The sequence below is a fragment of the Pseudochaenichthys georgianus genome, chromosome 12 (assembly GCF_902827115.2).
Source record: "Pseudochaenichthys georgianus chromosome 12, fPseGeo1.2, whole genome shotgun sequence".
Taxonomy (NCBI): domain Eukaryota; kingdom Metazoa; phylum Chordata; class Actinopteri; order Perciformes; family Channichthyidae; genus Pseudochaenichthys; species Pseudochaenichthys georgianus.
Window position 1 is genome coordinate 26788896 of NC_047514.1, and position 13382 is coordinate 26802277.

Below are 13382 nucleotides of genomic sequence, written 5' to 3' on the forward strand. Positions count from 1 at the left end.
CGTGGGATCACCACATATGTTTATGTTTGCTCAGTCTAATAAACCCATAACATGGTTGTGAAAGAATACCAAAGCTGAGGCTGGACGATGATTGATTGTTAGTGTGCCATGTGTCACTGTGTGTCTTATTGGTTTTGTGGTATACTGTATTTTATTTTATTGTGTGCAAGACACATTTAAAACAAATAACCTTGAACCTTGAAGCCCCATCTCTCCCCACCTGCTCCTGCTGCCTACATCCCCTCCACACCACACCAAGTTGTTCTTCTTAATAATAATAATACATTTATGTTGGGGGGCCGCCTTTCATAACACCCAAGGACACCTTACAGGGGTATAGGGGCAATATAGGGAACAATTTAAACAGTGGATTTTGTGATATATCAGCCGGGGTGAGACAAGACAAACCACAAATGGACTACAGAAGGACACAAAAGGACACATGGTACAGTTTATATTATTCTTGGTCTTTTTTCAATAACATATTTCAAAGGTTCTGGATTTGTTTACAAATCTAGAAACTAAATACAAAACTAGGATGATAAGATCTCATGTCAAAAATAATTGTGATAAATTAGACAGAACTGGCCTGTCTGTGAGCACATTTTATGTTGGTTTGGTTCTTCTGATAAAGGTGTGAATATCTAAATAATATACCAACATATGCTATTGTCATTAGTTGTGTCCCTGTTCTTCAAGCTAAGGCATTGCTCAATTAACAACTCTTGGTTTACAGAGTGGTAACATGAGACCGATTTTTATATATAAAATATAAATGTATTTTAATTTTATAATTTATTTATAATTTATTTTAAATATTGACAATATAATAAAATAAATGGAAATATATATACACCGGCAAATATTTAATATAAATACCTTGTGTGTGTGTATAGCTATTGCTTTATCTGATTAATGTTATTTTCATATGAAAGTCCATGATTATAAGTATGCAGTATCATAACTACATCTTTTATGTTTATAAAAAACCAAACCGTTTGAAAATCGGTTGAAAATTGAGCAAGCTATGGTTATTTAAATAGTAAACCATAATGTTATGAATGAGAGCACTGCCTGTAGCAAGATGGCGGCCAAGTGGCAACGTCGGTCTCCATTGGCCAGCAGCGAGTGTGAGCCATCTAGTGTTTATATATATATCTATGGGCATAACAGTCGACCCATGGGAGGTGGGTTTAGTTTCCTGCACGCCTCGACGTAAGAGAGACGTAAGCGACGTCACCTCTTAGCTCCAAAGCTCTTGCCTCTGGACCGACAATTTTTTGGAGCTGGAAATGAAGCGGATTCCGGAGCTAAGAGCCGGCGCAGCTCCGGTGTGAACTGGAAAACCCGGCGCTTTTCAGGCTCTAGCTCCGAGCCGGAGCTGAAAAGGCGCTGGTGTGAAAGGGGCATGTCTCATTGCGGATGGCTGCACTAAAGAAAAGGGCACAGAGAGGAAACCAGTTGTAAGATATTTAAAAGTTCATTAAACATAATATATGCTTAAATGCATTTCAAAGAAGTTGTGTTGAGTTGTGTTGGAGTTTGTGTTATTCTACATTTTGACACCAAGATTTTCTGATTTTACTGCAAATGTATATTGGTTCCAAATATCGGTTATCGGTCTCCTTGATTACTAATAATCGGTATCGGTATTGGCCTTGAAAAAGCCATATCGGTCGATCCCTAGTTTCAAGTATCGGTACACCGTGCAACACTACACTCCACACATATCTTAAGTGCTCTTGATCAGATATGTTCTCCTGTTCAGTCTGCATAGTAGCATATCAAACTATTTCATGTCCATTGACCACACTCAGTCCTAAATAAATACAATTTAAAAAAAAAAAAAAAAAAAAAAAAAAAGGCCGTCCTCTTTTTTGTCTACCAGACTAACATGGACACAGATTTCTAATTGGTCTTGTTGATTATTCATGTAAGGATCCTTCATGTTATTATTGTGGTGGTGTGGTTGTCTTACATGATCCGCAACTGTACAAGAAATAAAATGACAATTACATGTTTAACAAAATTAAGTAAATGGCCCTCCAGTGCGGTCAATGATGTAAGAAGTGACCACCTTAGTGGAGTCATTGGGTTTTGCCTTTGGGTGTAATCACTTTTCTTTTTTTTTTTAGAGCTGTTAATTTGTAAAAGGATCGCCCAAGCGGCATTTTAGTGCAAATTTAAACAGCTCACAGTTGGCGAAGGCGGCCAGTATAATTCAAATGACATTAAATCTGGCTTGTGTGCACAGGCAAAGTGGTGTGTTTAGGCCCATAAAGAAGCTCCATATTTGGCTTCAAGTTTCTGCAGTGTGCTGGAATTTAAACGTGCTGCAAAGACTGCGTAATCTATGGTCAGCACCTTGCTAACTATCGCCAGCCTGCAATGTGAGCAATTAGAGTTTTAGTAAACCTCTTGTGTTTACCTTTGTTGTTAACGTCAGTTTACCACTTGTAAAGAACCTGTGAGTCTTATCCGTTCCAATCCTTGATCTGCGTGTCTCTCCTTTCAGAGTTGATGCCATTGGACAAACACACCTTTTAAACTGCAGAGAGTACCAGTCTTTGTGTTTGCTCACAGCGTCATATATAACAGCAGTCTAAGAACAAGCAAATTAGTGTACAGTGTTCGGCAAAGTCTTATTAGTAGAGCAGAGGAACAGCATCGCCAGGACAAGGAATGGAGAAACTGGTATGATTTATACTCAATTAGCCTATTCATAGAAAATAATAACATTATTACCATAGCAACCAAAGCAAACAAACGGCTCTGTTCCTTGCCTTCATTTCTTTGATTGACTTTAGAAAGAGCCAAAATAAGCATGATTTTGATGAGACAGGCCAGTTAAATATGTTATTATACTATTAGGTTATTATATCAGTATTTCCATAAGGTTCTTAAGAACACAGACAGGGCTCAAAATACTTTCATCTGTGTACATGGCATGACACATTAATGAACCCAAATGTTTTTACCTGCACCATTCCGTGTAGGTGAATTTCCCCTTAAGCATAAGTTTGAGCATGATGGCCTCTTTTTGTGTTTCAATTTATTTTGGGATGATTTTCCCTTTTTTTAAACAACCAAGTCAGTCATTCTGGAGTGTCGGGTTCAATGCATGGGTTTGCAGCCCTGAACAGTTGTGAGCACAACTCTAATTGGTATTTCGAGTCCTGATGCATATCTATACACGTTCAGAGGTGTCAAGGTTTCGGTGGTCTTTGAGGTCCACTAATATGTTCTTATGAGCTTTTAGTTCTTATCAAAATGAGCCATTTCAAAGTAAAATAGCAAACAATTTGCTTCAGAGAGATACTGTAAGCACTTATGCAGTAATATAGAGAATACAAATCAGCTACTAGCTTTTTAGATGAAAATGTATTGTTTTGTGAGCAAACAATTACTGATACAGAAGCACTTAAATGTAATGGTGCACAATACAAAGTGACTTCCTTGTTGATAGATCTCATTTCAGCAAGGGGCAGGCGATTTACTTTAACACATCTCCTTTCTCTGCAGGCCACTGAGGCTGAGATCTGAATGAAAAGCAAGTAGCTGCAAAGGAGATGAAGCTGTCAGTGTAGCTGCATGCCCCCCTCCCCCACTGTGCCAACACCCCCAATTTGAGAATTGAAGCTTCTCATGCCCTATTCCAGTATGTGACGGAGGGGACTTTTGTTTGGCAAGCTCCAGTATGAGATGAGGATAAAAGCGCCCAAGAGGAAGTGGAGCAGAAACCAATGGGTGTCAGTGCAGTCCAATGCAGCTGATTGGGAGACCTGTTGAATAAGTTAGAAATGCTCTTTCTCTCTTGGTCACTCTCCTCCCCTATTTTTTTGCCCGTTTGTATCCCTCCCCTTTTCCTGCTCTATAGCTCTATTGTCCTCTGAATATAGTCGATGGATGATCCTATCTTTTAGCTGGCTCAGTTAGTCTCAGATCAGCTGGCAAATGCTAATACGTTTTGCAGACATGCATGCACAATACTCTGTTGTGTTGTACTCGGACCCGAGAGGCAAGATTAATGCGCATTTCAAAACTGAGTTTTGTTCAGGTTTTTGTATTTTAGACGAGCTGAATTTCAACTAGACAGATTTAGCAGATTTCCATGTGCATTACAATGTGTGTTGCACCAATGCTGAAACAGTGTAGTCTTCAGTAGCAAAACAAATACACCTACATTTTTGTCAAATTGTTAATGTACCACCTGTGTGACCGTGACTGGGTTCTTCATGATAGAAAATAAATGTATTTTTAGTTTCTATGGTTCTGTCCTCAGACAGGGCTAACTTGGCACATACAAGGCGCTTAATATAACCTAAACCCTAATAAATTCCACCCCCATTTAACAGCTTTATGTAGTTAAAATAGATATTTGCTGATGAATCAAATTATTTTGTTGAACATTAGCTTCCACAGGTTCAAAGCTAACCCGAACAGCATCATTTACCATGAGAGAAAGAGTTATTTTGACCTAAATCTCAGTGCCAACTTAAACTATTCCCATTATTACATTTAGATTGAATTTGTACTTTTTCGACCGGTTGGTGCTTATGTTTTGTCTTTGTCCATTTTCTATCAGATAAGAACATTGTTGCTGTTGGATCTATCCTCTCCTATCCATTGGGATCCAGGCGCTTGAGTCCTAAATGACAAGGTATGTATTCATGTCAAGTTTATTTTTCTATTTTCAGCACGGTTCGTTGTCCTTTTTTCATTTATATTAACATTTTTGTCACTTGAAGCAAATGCGTCTACAAGAACATTGTGTATCTCAGGGAAGCAATATATTTTTGTCAAACATTGGTTCAACTCAAACAAGAAACAACAAGAGTGCCCAACCTTGTTCTCCTGGAGGCTTAGTGACATGATACATCTGCCAAACTAGCTGAAATCAGCATCCTATTTCCTCTTTAAAAGGTTACAATTATTTTGGAATATGCTCTATTGAAAATACAATATCTAGTATGTGGCTTTAAAGGTGGGGTAGGTAAGTTTGAGAAACCGGCTCGAGATCGCTAGAATTTGAAAATACACAACCGGAGAAAATCTGCCACTTCCTCACAGAGCCCCTCCTCCAACACACACGAACGCGCACATGACCAATGAGGGCACGAGATAAGTGTGTGCCCCGATGGAAGGCTGACAGGCAGGTAGGCCATCCAATCCGTTTAAATCTACAAATGGATTGGTTGTACTTTTTACAGTATTACGGCTTCTACAGATGACATTTTTTTATGGATTTGTTGTCAAAGTACTTAAGGTATTCATTGCTATCTGGATGTTAAGAGCATTCCATGGAATATAACAAAAAGTGTATCTCGAGCCGGTTTCTGAAACTTACCTACCCCACCTTTAACTCAAGAATTCCAGTAAGATGGATATGATACAAAATGGATTCATTTACTCATTACAAAATATTGTTTAATTGACCTAAATTCTTCCAGAATAACAGATGACATTGAAGATCTGACTACCTTATGATTGGGAAGTGCTTCTGTTGACTTATTGTCTATGGTTCTACTGACAGGAACAGGTTTAGCCTTCATAGCTCAAGGTTTTTGCTTTGTCAACTCCACATTGACTTGTTGAACTACTTAGTTTTTCCTGTAACTCTGTTTGCATAATTCCCACACCACTGCAGGGTTTACATCGATCTACATGTAATACCCGTATCTAGCCAGTTTCAACATACTAGCCTCCTATTTCCACAATCCTTTCTTTTTCTTTCTTTTCCCCATAAATAAAACCAAATGACATGGAGCTAAATCAATGTATAAACTGCTTCATGATGATTCTGCTGCTGTTCGTAAAGCACTCTTTTTAAGCAATGTGATCAATACGCGTCTCAGTTTAGGACTGATGCAGGCAGCCATTCTCTCACACATTCAGCAGTGACCATGTTCTGCTTTCTACCCGTGGGTTGGGCACATCAACCAGTTTCTTTGATGGTATGTGACACCAGTTAACAGAGGGTATGAGCTCATGTCTCATTGGAAATCCTCCTGTCACCCACACTGCGCTAGAGCCATTTAGACATTGAAAGTATTCATGTATGGCTTTTCATTCTTAGAAGAAAGTCATTTGGACCGTGCTGAATTATTAGTGGTTTACATTTTCCCAAGGCCAGTCTTAAAGTGTGCAGGACTTTTTTTAGCGTTGGCACTGTTGTTACATTATTTTATTTTTTTAGATACGTCCAGTTCCTTCTTTTAAATAATGTCTTTCTTCAAGTATTTTCTAAAATATGCCACGCATTATAAAATGTGCACCCAGAGGAAGGACATTTGTGTGTGAACTCTTTCTGTTGCATCTGTTGGTGTGTTTCTGTCGCTTGCATTTGTGCTCGAGACAGATTTCTCATGAGTTGGTTCCTCATACTGAGTACTAGTTCTTGAAATGAATTCATCAGTACAACAGCTCGGAATGGTGTCAGCAGGAATTATCCTTAGGTATGGGATTTCATATCTTATCCGAACTTCTAATTGAGTATTCCACGCACGAAGTTCCAACTGACAGCTTTTAGCTCGGAGACAATTTTGCTATTATTAGCCCCTCATGCTTTTTTCTGGGTAATGAGGTGCAGCCCCTTGTCTGCCTTTGCAAGACTTAAATTGCACAATTGTGTCTGACTTTAGCTTGAATTGTGATGTACATTTTTGGACACGTTGAGTCCACGTAAAGCTGTCACAGAATATTATCATCTTTCAATTGAAGTCCTGTTTCTGACTTCCTGTCTGGCCCGCATTCGTTCTGCTTTGGCTCTGTTTTGGGTCTCTACCAATTCTAGAGGGAAAAATGTGGCTCTTTAGCTGTAAAGAAATCTCCATTATGTTCACCAGATAGTGGCTACATTAATCTGTCTGCTGTTTAAGTGTCAGACCTTCCAGAAAACGTAATAAATGGCAACACTGAGAGTGAACCAAAAGCGTAAAGCTGGAGCTGGACGGGTGGTAAAGTCAAAGGGACCCATTTTGAAATGTCGCATTGTAATTTGTAATTTGTAATTTGTACATCGTATATACTATATAATTATGTCAATAATAGCATATTTAAAGGTCTCATGTCTCTTCTACATCAACATGTGTCCCCTCTTCCTCATGTCTCTTCTACATCAACATGTGTCCCCTCTTCCTCATGTCTCTTCTACATCAACATGTGTCCCCTCTTCCTCATGTCTCTTCTACATCAACATGTGTCCCCTCTTCTTCATGTCTCTTCTCCATCAACATGTGTCCCCCTCTTCCTCATGTCTCTTCTACATCAACATGTGTCCCCTCTTCTCCATGTCTCTTCTACATCAACATGTGTCCCCTCTTCTCCATGTCTCTTCTACATCAACATGTGTCCCCTCTTCCTCATGTCTCTTCTACATCAACATGTGTCCCCTCTTCTTCATGTCTCTTCTCCATCAACATGTGTCCCCTCTTCCTCATGTCTCTTCTACATCAACATGTGTCCCCTCTTCTCCATGTCTCTTCTACATCAACATGTGTCCCCTCTTCTCCATGTCTCTTCTACATCAACATGTGTCCCCTCTTCCTCATGTCTCTTCTACATCAACATGTGTCCCCTCTTCTTCATGTCTCTCCTACATCAACATGTGTCCCCTCTTCTCCATGTCTCTCTACATCAACATGTGTCCCCTCTTCTCCATGTCTCTTCTACATCAACATGTGTCCCCTCTTCTCCATGTCTCTTCTACATCAACATGTGTCCCCTCTTCTCCATGTCTCTTCTACATCAACATGTGTCCCCTCTTCTTCACGTCTCTTCTACATCAACATGTGTCCCCTCTTCTTCATGTCTCTTCTACATCAACATGTGTCCCCTCTGTGGAAAGAGACTCTGAAAGTTTCAGGAACAAAGACTCTCTCTCTTTTGATCCATTTCTATAAAAACCTGTCTGAAAATGAGCTGATCAGATTTTGTCCACTTTATGATGTCATAACGATTCTTTGTCTTGTGTAACCATTAGCCAATCAGCAACCAAGGTAAATATCACCTGAATCTCCTCCTAGAGCACCATTGAGTTCTTTGTAACCAAATGTCTCTCTGAGGGGCGTGGGGAGGGGCTCCTTATTTTCATCTAAAGTAACAGACAGAGAATCAGCACTTTGGAAACAGGGCTGAAACAGAGGGGATTATGGGTAATGCTACAATACACGAGCCAAACCCTTCAGAGACATGTTTGTAGATATCTGAGACCTATAATATATTGATGAAAAACAGTATTATCGGGGACCTTTTAAAGGAACTCATGTTTGGCGTCTGCTTCAGGGCGTCAGTGGGTCGCAGATGGAGTCTCCATATATGCTTCTGAATTGTGTGAATTATCAGCTTGCTCTCCTTATGTTTTCACCATCATGCTCTTGAGATGGATGATGGTGAAGATTACATCAAGGAAGACGAAGAAAAGCTCAGTTATCATATTTGATTAGTGTTTAAGATAGCAAAAGGATGCACCAGATGAATCTCTTAGTTTTGTTCAGCCCAGTTTTTATGTAAAAGGCTAATTTACAAACCAATTCCAGTTGCTTCTAGATATCAAAGTTCATCTGCGCTCTAGTTCAGAGAGGTTATGTTTTGTCCCATCTAACTATCTTAAAACAGCATTTGAATGAGCACAATGATGACTTTAACAAGCCTTTGGGGGGATGTCATCCATGTCCAGATTCTCCAGCAGGCAAACAAGGGAAATGTGGCAGTCGTCTGCGTGGATACATGACTCTGACCTGAATGTGTCTGACCTGGTTATTGAGACTTGGCAAACTGTATCTCACTCCCTCTGTCTTCCTCACTCACATGTTCAAACGCAGACAGCGAATGAATCGGAAAATGGTCCCAGATCTCCTTTTAACCAGAAAAGCATCATCTTTAAAATATAGTGCCAACTGAGAGAATTGCTTTTGGTATCTAAAACAATACATACTGAAGTGATGGTTAATACATTGTAGATGACTTGGTGTAATTGAGTACCACACATAGCGAATGAGATATTTACCTTCACTGTGCTGTATAAACGATATATTGCTATTGCTTTGAATGCCTGACTTGCTGATTTACTTTCCATTCTTGGCCATCTGTGAGCGTAGCCTAGATCATGAGCAGATATCCCTCCAGGTCCTCTTCAGCTCTGCGAGTTGGAAACCAGACAAGCCACATTGGTCTGTCGAACTTCAACTCGCTTCAAATTCCTATCCGCATGCTTGGGTTACAGTAAACACTTATCAGCTGCTTCTGTCATATGTCATGGATCAAATTGGTACAGTAAATACAGTAGCTCTTCATATTCAAAGTGTCACATGGGGGTAGTAATCTTGGTGTATAATGGACTAGATTCTACCTATTTATAAACAGTATATGGCTTTCTTGTTGCTGTCACATACTGAACCGGAGCAAAATTCTTTAAAAAATAAAAATATTTGATTTATTTAGTAACTGTATACCTCTTTTGAGTAGTTTGTATACATGTAATAAGTGCTATTGTTGGTGTCTCCTCTGCAGCAATGAATCTCATGGGCTCATATTCAACTGCATCTCATATTTAATTAAGAAGTTATTGGCAGAAGAGACCTTTGAGCAGACTATTTATAAGTAGCCGTATTCTCGCCTTCTCTGCCCTGGTTAGGTCTTAATGAGGAAGAAACTGCTCTTCAAAAATCTGCTTCCATTCTGAATGTTTTTAACATAGTGTTACCGAAAGCTTTATCACTCAAATCTAAAGCTACTTCAAACAGGGTTGCTTTAAGCTAGTTATTTAACAAATGCACTCATTTATTTGCTAAAGTTCAGAAGCTAAATTATTTAAAACAAATGTTGGCTAGTATAGATGATGCAACATGTATGCAAACAGTTATGCAAACCATTCTAGCATGTCGGCAGTGGACCTGCTCGTTTTGTTGCAGCTCTTTGCTTGTCACATTCAGCTTCCAAAATGGACTATTGGGGCCATTTGGACCATTGTAGAAATAGGACATCAAGTGAAAAGAGAAATAGTAAGAGAAGGGAGGAAGAAAAAAGTCATGCGTGTAGAGATAGGGAAAGAGACTAAATGATACGCTTTACAAAACATAGTTCTTTGATAAGGCAGCGCTGCACTCATTTAAAGAACACAACTATAATAACTGCTTCTCCTTTTTAACTGCTTTTTAACTACTAAGTGTTTCCTCTGTTTCACATGGAGATGATTTCATTAGCCTAGCCTGAAATACATTTAGCAACTGTGACTCAGGAACCTCACTCTTGTGCCCATGACCTGCAGGTCAATCTGTGTTGTTGTTTTATTTCATCTTTCCTTCTATGATTTCTTCTCCAATTAGCATAGCCTACCTTTTTTCTTTCAAACTGACTGTGACTTTGAGTCGACGTCAGTAGTGGCTGTGGTGAGCATGTCTCACAGGAATTGACAGGATACCCTCTTGTTGCACGTCTCAGCAGAACTGTCATCGCTCTTTATGTTGCCAGGAAGTGGCTTTCAGACACACGACAAGGTAGTCCATAAAAGGCTTTGGTTGTCGTTCTGAATGATGATACTTGATGCATTTGACCTGCAAATTGAATATCTGTTCTCCAACAGCAACAGAAGGCATACATTTGTTGTTCAACATCCCCATTGATATGTTTTAAATAGTGCAGAAATGCCACTGTTGCCCTTCATATTTTTCACATAATGACATTTTTATAATTCAAGTGAATTGCAGCACAGACTGTTAACAGCCTGCATGAAAGGTCAGAAAGTCACCATGTCAAGAAGTGCTTATAGGACATAACCTTTGGACGTGGATTACCTTATGCCTCGTGTTTGTCCTTCTCTGGGGGATCCATGACATCTACATAACCTCCGATTTGTGAGGAACAAATGAAGTGGAAGCAAGACTGCATCCATTTGCCCAAGGCCCATCTGTGTCCTAAGACATAACGTGGGAATTATTCATTAGAGTAATTATGGTAGTCATCTCTATGGAAATCGCCTGGATTCTGAATATTTGCAATCCTTTGCATTGTGATTCAGGCTCTGTGTGCAGCGGTACAATTGAGAATACGACTATCACATTACAGCTTAAATTGGTAAGAATTTAGGTTGGTTGGAATATATATACAACCTCTGTTTCAGTTTGTGAGAATATTATCAGTACGTTAACATAGATGTCAGCTTAGGCAACCTTTTTCCCAACCTCTATAATGACCAGCAGGCCCTTTTCATACATCATTCAGCATAGCTTATGTTCGATGGGACAACATAGGCATTCATATATGTACATATAATATGTGTATACTTATTACAAATGGCTAAATGATTTGTTACTGGTTGTGATAATATTCTAAAGATGTTTGGATTATTGAAAAGTATACAGCTCCCTTTCATCTGAGTGTTGAGAGCTGTATCCATTAGGGGTGTAACGGTTCACAAACATTTCGGTTCGGTAAGTACCTCGGTTTTTAGGTCACGGTTGGGTACGTTTTCGGTACAGCAGAAAAATTGATCACAAAACATAAAATATTTTTAGTTTTTTTTTAAATTATTATTAAACTGTGAATAATGTATTCACTCAAATAAATACAAAATATAATAAAATAAAAATTAAGGTGCAGCTTTTCGATGAACTGAAATAATCTGTATTTGAACTGTACTGTACTAGTACCTAAGCAGCCAGCTTGACATTATGACTTGCTTGTCATTGTATTTTCATGTTTTTTTAAAGTAAGATGAACTTGTCCACATTGCTTGCCGAAAGGGCAGATCTGCTGGCACTAGCAATGTCTCCTGCTGTGGAGAACACCCTCTCGCTAGGGACAGAGGTAGCAGATACAGCCAGGTAGCGCTTTGCTAACGTAAAACATACATAACATTCAACATAAGGATATTTGGCGTTTGTAATAGCTTTGGCTAGGTCTGAACTTGTTGCGAGTGGTGGAGGCTTACATGCTAGCGGGAGTTGGGTTTGCACTTCAGTCTTTTTTCTTTTGGTACCCGTGATATTCACGTTCGGGTGATGCCTTTTCAAATGAGTGTGCAAGTTTGATGTATTGCCAGCCGCGTAACCAATTTAGTTGAACAATGCCGACAAACAGCTTTGGTTCGGTCCACCTGTCTTTGTCCGTCATCCTTGTACGTAACTGCGAAACCAAAATGTTCCCAAACCGGAGACTTCAATGACGCTGGAGGATTTTCGAGCTCAACTTTATCTGCGTTCGCCATTTCGCCAGTTCCTCAAATTACTGACTAAATTTGAACGCATCCCTGTGACCAGCTCTCATATGCCTCTCGTCCAATGAAATGACTTGCTCGCTCTATGACGCGTTGAACCCAATGTGAGCAAATTACTCTGAATGCTGCGACGCAGCACCTGAGATTACTTCCAAAAAGTTGTTCACGTTCTCAATTTTTTACGTTTAACGTTATATTCGTTCGGTACACTTCGGTACACACCTGTACCGAATAATTTCGGTACGGGTACGTATACCTTTACACCCCTAGTATCCATAAATTAATTTTGTGCTCAAAGTGCACCAGATTGATGCTTTTAACTTCAACATTTTAAACAAATCTTCCATGCATGCCCCCGGACCCCCCTAGAGGAGGTGAGGTCCACCCCCAAATAAAGCAGGTTAAAATTATTAAATTGCATACATGTTCTTTTAGTAAACACTGAAAACGGGTCCCTCAGACCCAAACAGCACACAAAGGTTAAAGGTAAGCATATAATGTTAAAATGTGCTAAATATATACACTGCAAAAAACAAAAAAAAGAGGAGTATATATATTTTTTAGTTATATTTTTTGAAAGTAGCCCTCACCCTGAAAAAGGTTGGTGACCCCTGCTCTAAACCAACAGCCCAGCGGACTTAGCCGGGGCAGGGGGCATGTAGCTGTGCGTCACTGTGTGTGGGAGGGCTGCATCGTTAAACACAGTGTGTTTATGGTCAACATAGAGTATTGTGGGAATGTGTTAAACAAGTTCAGATTAAATATGTATGATGCCCATATTTATTGCATATAATGTGTCATAAAAAAGTGCTGAATTGTAAAGCCCTACAAAAACATGCTGATATAAAGCAAGTGCGTAGGTTACATGTAAATGTTCAAATATATACCTGTGTCATTGTAATGATGAGTTCAGTCTGTCAGTGCTCGGAGTAGAACATCGGGAAAATGCTGTAAAAGAGCACTTTGTCTTTGTCACAGATTGGATTACTTGCCCTCATTTCACCACACATTCAAAGAAAACAATCATGGTTTTGTTTCCTCGAGTCACGCAAGACCACTGAGACCTAAACTCGCTGGTGAGAACCAAAACTGGAGGGAGAGCAAAACTGGAACTTCAGGTTCCACTAAGCTGCATACCCCCTGCTACAGATACTGGCAACACAGCACA

The 13382-nt window shown here is 39.5% G+C and overlaps 1 protein-coding gene across 2 annotated transcripts in view; it reads left to right on the forward strand.

Annotated features, from left to right (window-relative positions):
• Window positions 1-13382, forward strand: part of erbin (erbb2 interacting protein) — a 73606-nt gene that overhangs the window by 29148 nt on the left and 31076 nt on the right. For both annotated transcript variants that reach the window (XM_034095946.1, XM_034095949.1), the window contains exon 2: window positions 4586-4660. The gene's annotated coding sequence lies outside the window, so the exon portion shown is untranslated. The remainder of the gene's footprint in view (window positions 1-4585; window positions 4661-13382) is intronic.